Raw genomic sequence first — 17,315 nt, forward strand, 5'->3', positions numbered from 1 at the left:
TTCCTAAAGCAGCTAGCGAGGGACTCGCCCTTTCTATAGATTTGTGAATCCTAGTTTCCTGCCCTGTCTGTTCAGCAAGTCCCACCTCCTTCCCATTCCTGGCGCTGGGGCAGGCCCAGGCCCGTCTACGCCATGATGACCGTCTGGTTCACCGAACCTACTTGCGGTGTCCGTCAGGTGTCTGGCACAGCTCTAGGCCTGGAGGGGGGTGGGGGTGCAACAGAGATAAATAAAGACCCAGAGACACGGCTAGGTGCTCAGAGGCAAGGCACCAATTACAGTGCGTATTCCTCTCCTGGCCGCCCTAACAAAGTACCACTACCTTGATGACTTACAGCGAAAATGTTCTCTCGGTTATGGAGGCCGCGGGTCTGAAATCCAGCTGTGAGCAGGGCCCCACTCTTTTAAGGACTCTAAGCGAGACTCCTTCCTTGCTTCTAACAGCTCTGTGGCTCCTGGCGTTCCTTGGCTTGTGGTGGCACCTCTCCTGTCTCTGCCTCCCCATGGGGCCTTAACCTCTCTGTCCAGCTCTGTGTCCTCTCCTCTCCTTGTAAGGATACCAGTCAGTGGGTAATGACGCCTCAACCAGTAATGAGCCTTAACTAATTACAATCTCCAAAAACCCTATTTCCAAATGAGGTCACATTCAGGGCTTCTAAAAGGGCAGGAATTGCCGGAGGTTGGGGACCGCCACCCCGCCACCCCCACCCCAGGGGCGGGGGCGCCCAGGAGAGCTGTTAATCTATAACAAAGGTTCGCAGAAAGCTTCCTGAAGGAGGCCGCATTTGGGTTCCAAGCAAAAGGGATGTGGAAAAGTCACTCCAGGCACAAGAAACCACCGGGTCGGAGACTATGTACCCCACTGGAACTGGGGAAGGGAGGCAGGAGGCAAAGAAGGACGGTATTATAGAGTGGGCTAGGGAGCTGGGGAGGTGAGCAAGCGGTCCGTGTCTCCGACCCTGAGTCAGGCCAGTACAGAGGAGAACAGGAAAAAGGAGGAAGAGAGGGGATGGGTCCAGGCAGGGATTCTTGTGGGACCCAGAGCCACCTGGACGAAATAGCTTCTTAAACAATGATGTGGGAAAGTCACCAAAAAGGGGGTGCTGCGGAAGACAGCAGTGGCCCATCTCCCCCGCCCTCACCCTGAATTCAGACTTTGCTGGAAATTTCTGAGAAAAGGATCTGGCGCCTGTTTGATGCGGCTTAGAGCAAGAAGGTAGGCCACCTGTCGGACCTGTGACATCCAGAGAAAGCCTTTCAGCTGGTGGCATCATGTCCCTGGGTTTCCAACAAGGGGAAACTTGCACTTTGGACTATTACAAATGGGCAAACACCTCCCTCCTACTGACCCACCCACTTTCCTCGGGGAACAAGATGATGCAACTGGGGCCCAGTCTTGAACCCGTGGCCTGGCTTACCTGGGCTGGGAGGCAGAGACTGGGTTCAAGGCCCAGCTCTGCTACAACCCCAGGAAAGCACCTGCCTTGTCTGGGCGGCAGCTGAGAAGCACACCTGTAAAATGAGAGAAGGCACAACGGCCCCCAAGATCCTGGCCTTAGAGTTCTCATCTCGTGGACCCGCCATCCGGGAAAGCAACAGACTGCCAAGCTCCCCGCGTTGGGAGGAAGAGACCTCTTCAGAGCACATTTGTCCTGTTCGCTGCTGATCTCAGCCTTTCTTGCTACTCATCAGACCCACTGACTGAACGAGCAGCAGCGCGGTGCTGGGAACTGTGCCTGCGCTGGGTAGAGGCTCCCCGCCGCTGCTCAGCTGTCTCAGCACCTCCAGCTCGCCGTCTGCCTTGGGTTTATTTCAACTCTTACAGGAGATACTAATTTTTTTTTTTGACCTTTAGCTTTCAAGGGATTGAAATGTGGCCCAAATGCCCCAACTAGTGTATCAAGGAGAACTGCCAGCCTTTATCCTAAAGCCACCAAATTGTGCATCAGGGCTTTAGAGGACGCCTACTAGCTCTAGTGATACTGAACCGAGCCAACGAGCTCGCGGTCAGTCCACCCAGCCCGCGCACCAGTGCTCACGTCGACTCCAGGCTCTCCTAAGCTTCGAGCTCCGCAGAGCCTGTGGCCCTGACCCCTGCACGGAGCCCTCTGCTCGCTCGCTCGCTCTCTCGTTCTGGTTACTTTCCCTGCTCCGTTTCCATCTTGTTATTCGTCGAGGTCACCACTGAGAAATGACCTCAGCTGTGTTTCCCAGAAGGCAGCCCTCGGCCGTCGTCGTCATTCCCTACCTAGGAAAGCTATCTGGTTGTGACAGTCACCGCAACTTGTCCCGGAAAGACCTTGTCCCGACCTGCCACCACCTTCAAAACCCAACAGAGTTCTGGGCATCGGGGCAGGAATGATTCCAGACCCAACCTACTCCCCTTTCTCCTTGTGCAAGAGCATGACGGCACCTAGAATGTTAGAAGTGGCTTCCTTGTTGTTGACTTCAAAAGACACCATCTAAAAATACATCCAGTATATAAGATATTTGCAAGGAAACATTTGAACCACATGATTCAGATGAACCGTGAAGGTCAGGAAAAGTTAAAGCCAAATGAAAAGGAGAACAGGGAGTCTGTTTAGACGCTGGCACACGCGTCTACTGTGGGACCCGTGCGGGAGCGATTAGAGCCCCAGAAAAACCGGCCTCTGGATTCGCAGAAAGAGGGCACCAGATACCTGACCGGGTTAGCGAGTGAACGGTGGGTGGGAGCTCATTCATTCATTCATGCATGCATGCATTCGCTTGTTCATTCATTCCGCAAATCTCTGCACCTCCCGGGTGCCCTGTACACGCCCCTGGAGATGCAATAATGGGCAAAGCAGACAAAAATCCCCAGCCGCACAAACAGCTGACAGTTTTGCGAAGGGGACCGACCGATAATAAACAAGACACATAACACAGAGAGCACATTAGGTCGTATGAAGTGCTGAGGGGAAACCCAAAGAGGCAAAGCAGACCCAGAGGAGGGAGTAGCCTTCCAGGCAGGGCTGGGTGCAGGGGAGGGGTGGGGTGGGTGCCGCGCAGGGGTGGGGAGCAGGGCCAGGCGGTGGGGATCAACAATCTCGGTAACGGTCTGTGGCCCAGTGGCCCGGAGGCTGAGTGAAGCTGGGAGCAGTTGGAGGGTTTTGAGCAGAGAAGTGAAGAGCTAAGGAAGTCTTCGCAGGGTCCCGGGGCTGCCAGAAGCCAGGACGAGGGGCGCGGTCAGGCGGCGGCGGGAGCTAGCTCTCAGGAGGCCAGGGCTCCCCTCCGCAGCCTCCCCGGCAGACTTGCTCTGCCCTCCTCCGAGCGCGTTCCCAGCCCGGCTGTGCTCTCAGCTTCGCGTGGGATTTCGGAGATGCTGGCCGTGTCCCCGACATCTCTGCGCCCGCGTGGAAGTGAAGGGGCCGGCGGCGCATCTAGGCTGCAGCGGCCCGGGCGGAGTGGGCTGGAGTCCTCCGGGACCCAGGCCTCAGATCAGAGTCTGCCGGGGACCTGCTCTCTGCTAGGTCCTGATCTGTCCTCGCTGATGCCACCCAGCTCGAGGGTGACAAGGCCCCGGGGTCATTGCGACTGCGTCCGATTGGCTCATCCATTCAGCCAGCGAGGCCTTGGAGCGGCCCCAGAGAAGCACATAAAGGAGGCTCTCCTGGTGGCACTTGGGGTCTGGTGTGACGACTGTCTCCAGATTGACAGCGCCCGTGATGTTTTGGAAACATGAGCCACCTCCAGCAAGGTGACGTTAATGGCAATAAAGATTAACGCCCCCCCCCCCGTCCCCTCCCAAAATAAAATAAAAGCAAATGTGTTGGTGCCCAGAGTGGAGGAGACACTTTTCTGTTCCACTTTGTCGAAGGACCTTCCGGAGCTTTGTGGTCAGTATTGGTCAACACTTCGAGAGGGTCCTTGAGCAGCTGGAGGGTGTCCAGGAAGCGGGCTCCAGATGACCAGGGCTAGAAGCCATGGCCTAGGTTGGATGGCAGGTCCGCGGTGTTCAGTTGAGGACTTCAGGGGCTGGGGATGGAGTCGGCTGCCTCACGACGCACGGAGGCAAGGGACCCGGTCCGGGTGGGATGGCGGGCCGCGCGGGGCAGCGGGGAGGCCTCGGGGATGCAGACCCCGGTCCCGCCCCAGGAGCGCCCGCCTGCCCTCCGGAGCTTCCTGTAGCCCAGCGGGCTGCTCTCTAAGTGCGAGTGCCGTGGGGAGGTTAGGTTCTGGGCGGCCACCTGGGTCCCTTCCACCCCTTAGGGTCTGGGCACCGTCGTTGCCAGAGTGACATCAGTGAGGACAGTGACCCGGGCAGGGGGCAGAAGGAGGGGTGGACACCAGCATCCATCAAGCAAGGTTTCAGCACAGCCTCCCCAGGGGCCTCCGGGGCTATGTCATTGCTCTGCCGGGGTTTTGCAGGGTGCTGGAGAGAGGAGGGCACAGGGTGCAGGGCCGGCCCCGTTCCCGTCCTTCACGCCGACCCCCAGTCACACCTCCTCGGGCTCCTAGGGGTCCCCGTGACCGCGTGCCATCCGCCGCCCTGGTGCTGTAGTGACCATAGTGCTACGGTGACAGTCCCCCCGCGTGACTGTGGCACCGTCCCCGGCTCCGTCCGGTGGTCTTGGTGACTGTTGGGTGCTGCTTCACCTCCACGGTCTTGCCCCTGCCCGGAGGCGGGTGGGATCGGCAGCCGTTTGTAAGCTGGGGGTGATGTGAGAGGCCCGGGAGGCTCGGCCTCAGGCAGACCTGGAACTCAGGGCTCGTCGCTGGAAAACTAGGCCCATGGCGGTTGGGACAGATCGTCTCGGCCTGGCCCTGCGCGTCCCGGCCGGGGTTACGGGCGTCGAGAGACAAGCGGCCAAGTACACAGAGGGCTCCAGGGCCCACGGGATGGAGCAACAGGATGGGCCGGGAGGGGGTTCAGGTCCCCTTGACAAAAACAGTCTTTCAAGCACCCAGTGACCGTGGTTGCATACAGTGAACGGGGGACGCTTGCCAGGGGTCAGGGTTTCGGGGCTTCGGAGGGTTTGCTGTAAACAACCAACTGCTAAGCAGGAAAACAACACAGTTGTGCTTCACTCATTTGACATCCAGGGTAGCACCTCCAACCAGGTGTGCGGGAACAGGGAGCGCCGGCTGCCTCCAGCTCCGCCACCCGGCCGGGCCCTCCCGCGCGACCGAGGGCTTCTGTGGTACAGAGAAGGGAGCAATCACTGTTCATGAGGTGAAATCTTAGAAGACTTCTTGAAGGAAGTGGCAGCCGAGGGAGTTGTAGTCAGTCTTAACCTTTTGCTGGTTGTAGGACCCTCTGAGGACCCGAGGAAGGTATAAACCCTGCCCTGAGAAGAATACACGATGCACGTTTTTTTTTTTTTTTAATTTTATTTATTTATGATAGTCACAGAGAGAGAGAGAGAGGCAGAGACACAGGCAGAGGGAGAAGCAGGCTCCATGCACCGGGAGCCCGACGTGGGATTCGATCCCGGGTCTCCAGGATCGCGCCCTGGGCCAAAGGCAGGGGCCAAACCGCTGCGACACCCAGGGATCCCACGATGCACGTTTTTATACTCTTGCGGGGTCCTTGGGTGTCCCCGATGCCACCAGGTTAAGAAGTTTTGCACTGGATCTAATCAAAATCCACCCAAGTCCCTCAAGGCTTGGCTTCTGGTTCAAGACTAGAGCTCATAGCACAGCAGGGGACCCTCCGGGGTCCTGTGACCCAGAAGCCAGAGCCAAGCCCGGGTGGACAGCGCAGATGGGCGGCCGGGTGGCTGGTACGTAATGCCGACGACAGCCGCCGCACACGGGCCACCGGGCCCCAGCCTTCCTGGCTCGGCTGGCCATCCCTGCTTTGGGGAGCTCAACCTCGAATTCCCCTTTCGGAGGCCTCTTGGGGAAGTGGCTGGAAAAGCATTTCGATCGTGAACGATATGATCATTTTGTCCACATTTGAAACCTGCTCCCCGGGAGGTGTTTGTGGATAACCGTCTCCCCCGTGTATGCCGCGCTTCTCCACACCTCTGGCCTCTCCGGCTCCCCAGAGACCCCAATATACCACTGGAGTTTCTAGGATCCGGTTTTCCAGACTAGGTTCCAGAGCGTCCGAGGGATTCCAAGAAGGCGGAGCCACATGGGAGGTGGAGAAAATGGGGTTCAGAGGGGCCTCGCCTCCACTTCCCGAGACCAGCTTCACGTCTGTCTGTCTGCTATGCTTGAATTCCACGCAAAATTTTTGGGTGCATTTCGAAAGAATGCCATTACTCTAAAGAAAAAATACATAAACACAGCTGTTCTAGGAACCACTCCGGCCACAGCCCCCTCCCCAGGCCACCCTCGCTGGCTCTGCCGCGGTCATCTCCCCGGGTCCCCAATTTTGGCTCTTTACCCCAAGGTGAGGAGGCTCCACATTGCCGGGTCGTCCTCTGAGCCGGTTCCTTTGCCTACGGGAGAGGGTCCCCACCACTCCTACCCCAGGCGCGTGGACCCCCTTCTGCCGCCACCACGGGGGAGTCCGTGAGCTAGAGACCCCAGCGTCTCAGGCAGGATGGGGGCGGCCGCCCGAATTCCGCGTCCGGCCCTGAAGGCACGCGATGCGGCCCCCCAGCCCCAGAGCCGCGGCGTTTCGAGAGGCAGAGGCCGGCCCACCGACCCCAGCCCTCACGCAAGAATTTAATCCCCAAAATCCCAGCTCCCAGCAAGCTGCCCTGTGACCTTAGACCAGTAACTTTCTGTCTCTGGGCTCCAGTTCCCCTGTCTGAAAAACGAAGGTGTGAAGATTCAGGGAGATAACAGCGTTTGTAGGAAAGGATGGCTCCCTCCAGGCCGGGGTGGGGAGTCAGGGGCCGGGGCAGCTGGGGGGGACAGTGGAAACCCCCTAACCGCGGCTTTCCACCTTTTGCTTATTGAAGCAGGTACGAGGTACGCCGCGGGGCGTGCGGCGGGGGGTGGGGGTGCAGAAGGCAAAGGACACGCGGCGGGATTTGTCCTGCTCCCGAGACTCCCCAGGAAGGTGGTGGTCCTACGCGTGCCCCAGAAGCCCTCAGCAGGCTTAGCTCTTGACCCCTTCTAGAAACAGCAGGAGGGACTCTCACCCCACAGGGAGGGCTCAAAGCCTCGTGCTGGTTCCCCCGCCAGGCTGAGGCCTCCACCCCTGTTGAGATGGCTGGTCACCACCCTTGGGCAGGGGCTGGCCCGGCGCAGGCCCTCCCGTGGCTGCCGGGTAGAGGCTCCGGCCCCAGCTGCCCGCTTCCCTCCGTGGGTGTAGCCGGCGTTTTCATCTCTGCATCCATGTGGCTCAATGGGTCGGGGTTGGCGGTGGTGAGGCCGAAGTCACAGGTTACCATGGCAACTCAGCACGCTTTGCGGCCCCTCATTGCCAGGTGTCTCTTCCCAGAGACTGCAGCCCGCCCCCCCACCCCCGGGAGCAGGGGACAAGGCTTCCTACTCGCCAGGTGTCCCGGGCACGGTACCAGGCGCAGGGGAGGCACTTCATAAATGTTTGTTGCCTGAGCAAATGCATGACCCCCCCGCCCCCCATCCTAGCTGGTTAGAGCCTGTGTTCACTGAGCACCTGCTGGCCCAGGTGGAGGGAGCACTGTACCTCGAGTCAGGGCGTTCACCAGGCTCCAGCCCAGTGGGCTCCAGCGCTGGTACCGTTACCCTCCTCTGCCCACTGGTCAAGGCCCTCGAGGGCTGGTCACACAGCTAGTGGGTGGCCAAGCAGGATTTGAGCCCAGGGTCCTCGAACCAGCGAGGTGCGGTGCCTCTGCGGAGCAGAACAGGTCCCGCGGACCGCACAGCAGACGGTGCCGCCACCGGGGGCTCCACGTGAGTCAGCGTGGGCAGAGGTAGCCCTCGGATTGCTTCGTTGACTCTCGTGACCGGAAGGCCCGTGGGCAGGTCTGCTGCCGGGCCTGGCTGGGGGCTCGGGACTTGGTCTGTCTTGGGCCGGGCCCCCCTCCTCGGCCGCCCGGCTGCTCACGTCTGCCCCCAGCTGCCTCCAGTGCCCCCCAGCTCCCAGCCCGCAGGATAGACCCGGGTCTTCTCCTCGGCAGTTCTCGAAGGGAACTCCAGTGCCCCCGGCTGTGACAGGGTTGAGCCTGAAGCCGTCACTACTGCAGGGTCACAGGCCTGTGTGAGTCGAGGGTGGACCAGCCCCAGCCAGTCACAGTGTTGGAGAGTGGCGAGGTGGCCTCCTGTTACAGGAGCCAGCGTGTCGGGAGCAGGTGTCAGCACTCCTGGTGAAGGTGTGCAGTCATCTCCGGTGGAAAGTTCCGGAAGAACCTGTTAGCCAGTCCTCCCGAGTCTAGTCCTGCAGACCTTGTCAGGTCATTTCCAGACACTCCGGGGCTCAAAGGGGGAGCTGAAACCTCCTTGCCCTCAGGGAGTCTGCAGTTCAAAGAGGCAAAATGAGCAGCCAGTCAAGGTAGACTTCCTTTGTACCCTTTTCTAGAAGATTGAAGGCCACCATGATAGGAGAGTAAAGGAAGGCCCTTTGCTGGGTCCTGTTCATAGTGATGTTTCCCGGGTGTGAGAAGCCAGTTCTCCCTCTTTTGCAGCTACAGGCAGGTGAGCAGGAGGGAGCCCATACTGGGTCCTTCCAGGACCCCAATTCTCTGGGGTCCTCGAGGCGAGGACCCCCAGGACCAGGGCCCCTGCAGAGCCCCGCCAGCCAGCGCAGGTGCTGGGAGCCTGGCAGGCAGGTCGTCCCGGGGAGCTGGGGCCAGGTGACCACGAAGGGCAGCGCGAGCTTCCTGCAGGCAGGCACCAGACACACCCACGCCATGACAGGCCACCCTTGGCTCCCGTCCCTGGACGGAGGGTCCCGCCTCACCTCGCCAGGCCACTGCCCCGTGAACACGCAGCCCTGTGGGCGGGGAGGTGCGTCGTCCTGTGCTGGGGGCCACCGCGTGAGCCTTTGTGTTGGGAGGGGTGTGTGTGGGTGTGAGTGTGGGTGGGTGGGTGTGCCTACACACGCGCACGTGGGCTCACGCGTATTGAGCATGCACACCCGCCTTCGTTTGTTTTTCTTGCTCAGATTCAGCCAACTAGAGAATCCTAGTTCAGATTTTAAGCTCGAAAACCAACAAACCAAAGTCCATACGTTGGCTCTTCCGCTTACTTTGCTGAGTGACCCTGGGCAAGCTTCTAGACCCGTCCGAGCCTCAGTTTCCTCATCTGTAAAATGAAGACTCAGTGAGATAATGTAAAGAAAGTCCTGAGCACAGGGGCGGCGGCCCGGGGGGCTCAGGCCAGAGGGTCAGGGGCACTCCTTTGGAGGCTCTCGGGGAGGATCTGTATCCTTGCCCTCTCAGCTCCTAGAGGCACCTGTGTCCCTTGGCTCGTGGCCCCTTCCTGGGTCTTCGAAGCCAGCAGCTCCCACGCTCACATCTTCCTCTTCCTCCGGCTCCTGTAAACCTTGTCTGGTTTTAAGGCCCCTTTTGGGATTATACTGAGCCCATCTGGATCATCCTGGATAGCCTGTCCTTTTTAAAGTGAGTTGATTAGCAAATTTAATTCCATCTGCAACCCTAATCCTCCTTTCCCTCATAAAGTAACACATTCACAAATTCTGGGGATTAGGACCGGGTGTCACCGGGGAAGCTTTGTCATCCGCAAAGTGACAGTGCTAATCCCAACCTCCCAGGGCCATTGGGAGGATTCCAGGAGTGGTCCAACCTGCTGAGCAGGGGCTCAGAAAATGCTGGTTGGACCTGCCCTGAGCACCTGCTGAATCCAGAACTCTGTTCCAGGCGCCACCCAGAGTCACCAGGGGTGGAAGATGTCGCAGTTCCCGCACGGCGCAGCTGGCACTGTGACCAGGGCAGTAGGACATCATCAGGGGAGGTGCCCTTGGAGAGCGAACCAGAAACAGGGGACTTTAATGGACCCTGTGCTGGGTGGGCAGCGGCTCCACATAAGAGACTACTCTGGGTCAACCAGGAAGGCCCTCTAATGGGGGTAGATTTGACAGGAGGGACGGGCAATCCAGGGGACGACCTTGGGTCGTGGGGACCAGGTGCACATCACAAGGAAAAAACACAGGCGCCTGGGTGGCTCCGTCGGTTAAGCATCTGCCTTCGACTCAGGTCATGATCCCAGGGTCCTGGGATCGAGTCCCACATCGGGCTCCCTGCTCAGTGGGGAGTCTGCTTCTCCCTCTGCACCTCCCCGCACCCCCGGCTGCTGGCACTCGCCCTCTCTCTCTGTCTCTCTCTCTTTCTCATACACACTCACGTGGGCACACTCTCAAATAAATAAATAAATTCTTAAAAAAAAATAATAAGGTTCTGGGTCCCAGCCTCAGTCTAGCCGGGGAAATGGACCAGTGGCCCCCAGTGACGTGTACCACGTGACGACTGTTCTGACGGGCAAACCGTGGTGGGAGCCCCAGTGGGCGCGGGGACCGGCTTTCCAGCCAGTCTCTGCAGTGCTTCCTCGACATTTAGTGATTTTCAGGGACAATCCGATTTGCTCCCCAGAGCAACCCTGCGAGGCAGGATATTCCTGTCCCCATTGTTAAAATGAGAAAGCTCGGGCTCAGAGAGGCCAAGTCCTCGCCTAACGTCACACAGCGCACAGGGTCATGGGACTGGCAGTCAGGCGCTCTGACTTCTGGAGAAGGCCTGCTGGCCATGTCAGCTCGGGGGCTTCAGGTGAGGAGGCATCAAGGAGGGTGAGGCCGAGACACCCCAGGGCAAAGGGGAAGAGCCAGTCTGGAAAATGGGAGACGAGCTTTCCTGGGAGAACAGGGGTGCGAGGAGGCTGGCCTCAGCGGCCACGGTGTGCGGGTGGGACTTGATGGCAGAGCACTGGGGGCCAAGAAGCCTTTCTACGCGGCGCAGGGTGGACTGGGCTCCTGGGAGGTCGGGGGAGGCTGCTCTTCCAGCAGAATCCTCCCCTTCCTGGGGGCTGGTGCTCAGGGGAAAGCCCTCCTGGCCCAGCTTCCTGGGCTGGGGCTGAGGCCCACGCGGGCGTCCTCTCGCCTGCGCACAGGCCTGGCCAGGCCGGTCCCCGCTGCAGGGTCCCACTGCTCCCCGAATGCCCCAGCCGTCGCGGCCCAGATCCCCAGCCCGAGAGCATGACGCCAGCCAGAAGGGTCGGCTCCCTGGCGTTTGACCTTCGTCCAGCAGAGATTAAACCAATTCCTAATTAATAGCCTGTGGGATAGATGGTTACCTTGGCACAGCTTGCAAGTCATTTAAAGCTTGTCCTCAGGAGGCCCGTCCATAAATCATGGTCCATGAGCCGAAGGTCTTCCTGGGACACGCCAGCTGTGTGTCAGTGGGCGCAGGAGCTCGGGGGCCCCCGAATGTCTGCTTGGGTCGGGGTGGGGGATGCCGAAGGAGCTACCCCGGTGAAAAATCTGTCTTTTCTTTCCCAAAATCTGTATTCTCACCTCCACCAGCAGCCCCCAGGAGTCCTGCCAGGCTTGGTTTCCCAGCTCAGCCACTCCTGGCCGCGCCCTTGACCTCTCCGGGACCTCAGTGCCCCATCTGTAAGGCGGGCCAGCTCGGGTCCCCAGCCCCTTGCAGACTTGCTTGAATGTACGGGTGGAATTAAGAGGGGCACGCAGAAAGGAACCGAGGACCTTGGAGATTTGGGGTTCGACAGGTTGCAGAGCCTGAGACCAGCCCCTGAGCTGTAACGCTGGCGACCACTGTACGTGACCGTTTCCCGCTAAATCTATTCCGCTTCTGTACCGACCGCTTTTGTGTCTTGCACGTGCAGAGTGGGGGTGCCGGCAACTGGGGGTCAGCCGCCCGTTGGGATGTGCCGCCCACTCTGCATCCTGGGATGCATCCATCGGAGCCGTGCTCCCTGCTGTCCAGGGAAGGGGGGGGGCACGTGCCTTGGCACTGGGTGCCCCTCCACTCACAGCCCTGCCCGGTTTCCGGGGCGTGGCACCTGGGGGGCACTCAGGGCCCCACGCTCAGGAGGGTCCCGCATTTCTGAACGTCCTGCCGTTGCGGTCTTGAAATGCTCAATAATTCTTTAACCTGGGGCCCCGCGAGGGAGGTGGCCGGTGCTCACGGTCGCCGCACCGCGTGCACGGTCCGGCTCACCCCTCCCGAGATCCCCCTCGGGACACCGTATCACCCGTTCCACGGGGGAGGCAACATGACAACATGATTCCATTCGTTCATTCACAAGCTCCTCGGGCACCTGATGGCCGTGCCCGGTGCTGGGAATTCATCCCGAGAACCTGCGTTCTAGAAGGTGTGTGTCGGGGGAGCAAAGAAATGACTGTTAACGTTTCAGACCCTGACAAAGTGCCGTAGAGACAATAAAACGGGGTGATGTGAGGGAGACAGATTTAAGTATGAGCTTCAGTGCCAGGGAGGCTGGGCCGGGCGCTGGCGTGAAGCCGTGCTTTGCTGCGTCCCTGGGCCCCTTTATAAAGATCCGGGGTTATTTCCAGTTCCCCCCCCCCAGTCCTCATAGGACTTCAGTTAGTTGTTTTGTTTTTTTTTTTTGAGGATATTAAACTAACATTTATTGAATGGTTATCACATACAGGTGCTGTGCCAGGTGCTTTATACCCATTATCTCATTTCATTTTCACAGTAACCCTATGAGGGAGGTACTATTGTTATCACCATTCCACAGATGGCAACAGAGAGGTCACGCAACTTGCCCAAGGTCACCCACTGGTATGTGTTAGAGCCAGGATTTAAACCTAAGCCTGCTGGGTTCTGGATCCTGCCCTTAGAACCAGGACACTGCACATGCCCTATAAATAAACAGTTGAGGCTTTGGAGTCAGAAGACCCGTGCAGGAGGGCTCCTTAGCCCGCGGGGCTGATTCCCCGTAGGTCCCCACGGCCCCAGGCACCCACAGTACACTCAGGAGGCAAGTGTGGTGGGTGGGTGAGCGGACGCCCTGCCTCCGTGTCTCCGGGCGCCTCGGAGGCCCGGAGGCCCGGGGCGGGGAGGGGGGGGGGTGCCCTGCTTGCACTTTTGACCTTTCCACCAGCACAGGGAGGCCGGTTTCGATTCTCCCCGCTTCCCCCAGAGGGAGATGGTGAAGCCCAGAGATGCCAAGTGACTCATCCAAAAGTCACACAGCAAATCGGCTCCAGAGCCCCGCGCTTCCCGCCCCCGAGGGCGGTTCAGACACCTGGCGCTGCCAAGGATCTGGGAGCTCCGGGGCCAGGGGGTCCCTGCGGCCGAGGGGCGGCCGGTGGGCGGCGAGGGCCGCGCTGGCACTGCTGACCCCCGAGGGCTCGGCCCCCAGCGCCTCTGCTTCCGCGAAGAGGCCCGAGCTTCCCAGAAAGCCGAGCACAAAAGGCAGGCACTTCCCCAATCCGTTGGGCAGGGCGCCCGCAGCTGACCCCCTGCCCCCGGGGAGGCCGCCCTGGGGTCCCCAGCCGAGAGGCCGACCCCAGATGGAAGCGGGGAGGAGGGAGGAGGGAGGGAGGCGGCGCTCCAGCTGGGCCGCTGCCGGCGGGGGGCGGCGAGGGTTCACGCGGCGGCCAGCAGACTGGCTGCGTGTTGCAATGTCTGGTGGCGTTTGCAGCATCCTGTCCGCGGCAGCTGGGGTAACCTCGGGCCGCGAGCGTGTGTGGCGCAGGCCCGGCCTCCAGGCCGCTGGCACCTTGCATCTCATCTGCAGCTCCGGGGTCAGCCGCGGGCCAGCGGAGCCCTGACGTCACGCGGCGTTTGTTTACCGGGCGGGAGGAAGCTGGGCGGCGGCTGGGGGGCGCCCCGACCGCCCCCCCACCCCAGCCCCGCACCCCAGCCCCACTAGGCCCTCCTCTGCCCCACGTGCACCCCACCCAGCCCCAACGCAGCCCCCCCACCTCCCCTGCCCCCGCCGGCCCCCACCTGGCCCCTCTGCACCCCAGCCCCAGCCCCACTGGGCCCTCCTCCACCCCATGTGCACCCCACCCCATCCCCAAAGCGGGGGCCGCCCCACCTTCCCTTCCCTCCCCCGGCCCCCACCTGGCCCCTCTGCACCCCAGCCCCAGCCCCACTGGACCCTCCTCTGCCCCATGTGCACCCCACCCAGCCCCAACCTCCCCCCACCCCACCCCCTCGGCCCCCTCATCCCCATCCCCATCCCGGCCCCCCCACCCCTCCGGGCTGCTGCGGACACCTCCCAGACGCCCCCCCACCTCCCCCCTCCACATCTACCGCCCACTGCTCCCCAACCCTCTCCTTTCCTTTTCTATCCGCCAAATGGGCTCCCTGCCCAGTCCCCACCCAGGACTCCAGCCCAGCCCCACCCCGCCCCCTCCCGGGACCCCCGCGGGCCCCCACCCTGCGCCCGCCCCTGGGCCCACTTTCAGAAAGACTTCCTGGAGCCTCCTGCCAGACCCGTTGAGGTTTCGCCCGGGCTCCTCCTGCCACCCCCTCAGCCCGTCATGTGAGCGCGGACCCGCCTCCCTGCGGACGGTGGAGGCTCGGAGGCTGGTGGGGGGGGCGCTTTGTTATTGGAAACTGGTGTGCTTCCCCGCGGCTAGGTGGGTTGGGGCGCTGGGCTGGCATCATCGGGGCACCTCTTCCTGCGAGGCTGCCCTCGCCACCTGGGACCCGACCCTCCCGCGGTCCCTCACTCGCCACCCCCGCCCCCCGTGCTTGAGCAAAGTGTTCTGGAAGTAGAAGCACCTGGGGGTGGGAGTTAGGATCTTGCTCTTCTCCATACCTGGACTTGCTGGAGCACACCTTCCCTGGAGGGGGAGGCCCCGGGGCTCGGTGCCTGACATCGTTTTCCCATCTTCTCAGGCCAAACCCTCTTCCTGTGGCAGCCAGTCCTGAACCCCTCCTCTCCCCCCAGCTCCACCCAACTGCCCCAGCACCCCCCACCCCCACCTTCCATCCCTCTCACCTGTCCCCTGCCTGTAGAGCACCTCCTCACCCCCCCCCACTGCTCTGGTTCCCACCCTCATTCCAAACCCCCCCATCCAGCAGTCAGGACTTATTCCAAAATCCAAGTCAGAGGCTGTTATTTCACGGGTCACAAGGCTCTGAAGGGCTTCCATTCTCGCTGGGAGTAGAATTCAAAGCCCCCCAACCCCCCCCCCAGCTACATTCCCTAACTTCATGTCTCCCACTCAGCTCTGCCCCTTGACCTCCCCCAATACCCTGAGCTCATTCCCCCACCCCCACCCCCGGGCCTTTGCACTGGCTGTTCCCTCTGCCTGGAAGGTCCTTCCCCTGATGTCTGCATCCTTCCCTCTTTCACTTCCCTCAGTCTGCCCAAATGTTACCCCACCTGAGAGGCTTTCCCTGCCCCCACTTCCATGTAATACCACTCCTACCCCGTGACGGTCCGCCTGGCCAGTCCTGCCCCGCCCACGCACCTTTGGCCACCTGCGTGTATTACATAGTCGACTTGGTCCTATGTTCATTGTCCTCGTCTTCCCCATTCACATGAAAGCGAATGCCGGGAGAGTGGGATGAACTTGCGCCCTGCCGTGTTCTAGGGCTTGCGACCCTGCCCGGCACGTAGCCGCCACACAGTGATCTCCCTCGAATGTGTGAGTGAGTGAGGACAGGGAGCAGTGGAGGAGCTTGGCTTTGGGGTTCAGGTTGAAGCATTGCTTCGAGACTTGTGGCAGCGTAGCCCGCGTGGGTGACTCGGCCTGTCTGAGCTTCAGCCCCGCACTGCACTTGTGGTCGCGTGTCTCAGGATGGTGCTACCGACGATGTGCACCGTGCTACAGGGTGGCCTGCAACCGCTGGCTCTCCTCTCCCCTTCTCACCACCTCAAGGTCAGGTGGTGTTCTCTACCAGGAGGTCCAGACGGGGGAACTGAGGCAGAGGTCATGGGGCTTCAGCTAAGCAACTCTGGCCCGGGTTCCCCCCCCGCCCCCCCAGCTTTTGCCACGTGTGGTCGAAGGGTAGACAGACGGAGGTGCAGCCCTGGGGGCCAGGCCCATAGGCTCTTAATGTCTGTGAAAAGAAACATCAGCCCTTGAGTTTCTGGCTGGAAGTGGGAAGTTGTTCTGCTCTTCTGCAGAGTCAGCCTTTGAGGTAGTTTCCCCTGGAGGGTTTTCCCAGTGGCTCCCGAACCAAAAGGATTCACAAGAGTCACACCCTGGGATGAGACGGGACGTAGCCCAGTGGTCACACTTGGATTCTGAACAGTTGCGGAGACATGGCTCTTGGCAGAAGGAAGTATGAGGTGGTGGGGGGCGGGTGGGGGGTGCCCTCTATCCTCAGGGACGTAGGACCTCCATCGTGGAGGGAGATGTGCGGCCCAGGGACCGGGAGAGATCTGGACAGTAAAAGAGCAGGGGCGTGCACAGGGATGTTTATGGCGTCTTCATGCCTAACTGCCGAAACTTGCACCCCCTGGCCCTCCCGTAGGGGAATGGATAAATCAACCGAATCATTCAAACAATGGGCTATTAATCGGCACCAAGAAGAAATGAGCTATGAAGCCACGAAAAGACATGGAGGCAGCCTGAAGAGGCTATGTGTACGGTGATTCCAACTCCATGACATTCTAGAAAAGGCCGAACCACGGAGTTCTTTAAAGGGTCATTCATTGCGGGGGGTTGGGAGGAGGGGAGGATGAACAGGTGCAGCACAGGAGACTTTTCGGGCAGTGAAGCTCTGTGGTAGTGCAGTGGTGGGTAGATGTCATCATACCTTTGTCCAGACCCGCAGAATTTACACCGGGAGTTAGCTCGGGTGTCAGCTGTGGACTCCGGGGGGTAGGGATGCGTCGGCGCGGCGTCCCCAGCTGTGGCAAGGGCACCTGCCACCCTGCTGGGGGATGTTGGGATGTTGGCAGTGGGAGGCCGTGCAGGAGTGGGTGGGGGGGGGGTGGGCGTGGGAAGTCTCTGTACCTTCTGCTCAACTTTGCTGTGAACCTAGAACTGCTCTAAAAAAACTAAACCTTAAAAAAAAACAAATCCAAAAGCCTCCAGGGGCCCCGTAGTACCTATGGATCAAACACGTTCTTGGTCCCAGTGGTCAAGGGCGGTGGTGTTGGACTCTACCTCGACCCGTCCGTGCTGCTGCCCTCACCCAGGGGCTCCACGGGACCCCACGTATGCGGCTGCCCCCCTGGAAGAAGTCTCCTCTTTTCTCTGTGTGTCCCTCTTCTGCCCCTTATAAGGACACCTGTCTTTGGATTTTAGGGTCCACCCTAATCCAGGGTGATCTCTTCTCAAGATCCGTAAATTAATCGCATCTGCAAAGACCCTTTTTCCAAACAAGATCACATTCGTGGCGATCAGGGGTCGGGACTGGACGTACCTTCTTGGGGGACACAAGTCAAGCTGTCCACCCGTGCAGGGTCGCCGAGAGGACTACACCTAAAGCGCCTAGAGCAGGGCCTGGCACACAGTGAGCGCCCCGGGAACTAGCCGGCGCCGCAGTCCGCCCCTCCTC

The 17,315-nt window shown here is 60.5% G+C and overlaps 1 protein-coding gene across 4 annotated transcripts in view; it reads left to right on the forward strand.

Annotated features, from left to right (window-relative positions):
• DHRS3 (dehydrogenase/reductase 3) overlaps window positions 1–17,315 on the forward strand; it is a 38,609-nt gene that overhangs the window by 6,243 nt on the left and 15,051 nt on the right. The window contains exon 1 of one of the 4 annotated variants that reach the window (XM_072828303.1): window positions 12,700–12,822. The exons of the other annotated variants lie outside the window; for them this stretch is intronic. The gene's annotated coding sequence lies outside the window, so the exon portion shown is untranslated. Of the gene's footprint in view, window positions 1–12,699; window positions 12,823–17,315 lie in introns of those variants that run through there. 4 annotated transcript variants of the gene reach the window in all.

This window comes from Canis lupus, chromosome 5 (assembly GCF_048164855.1).
Source record: "Canis lupus baileyi chromosome 5, mCanLup2.hap1, whole genome shotgun sequence".
Classification (NCBI taxonomy): domain Eukaryota; kingdom Metazoa; phylum Chordata; class Mammalia; order Carnivora; family Canidae; genus Canis; species Canis lupus.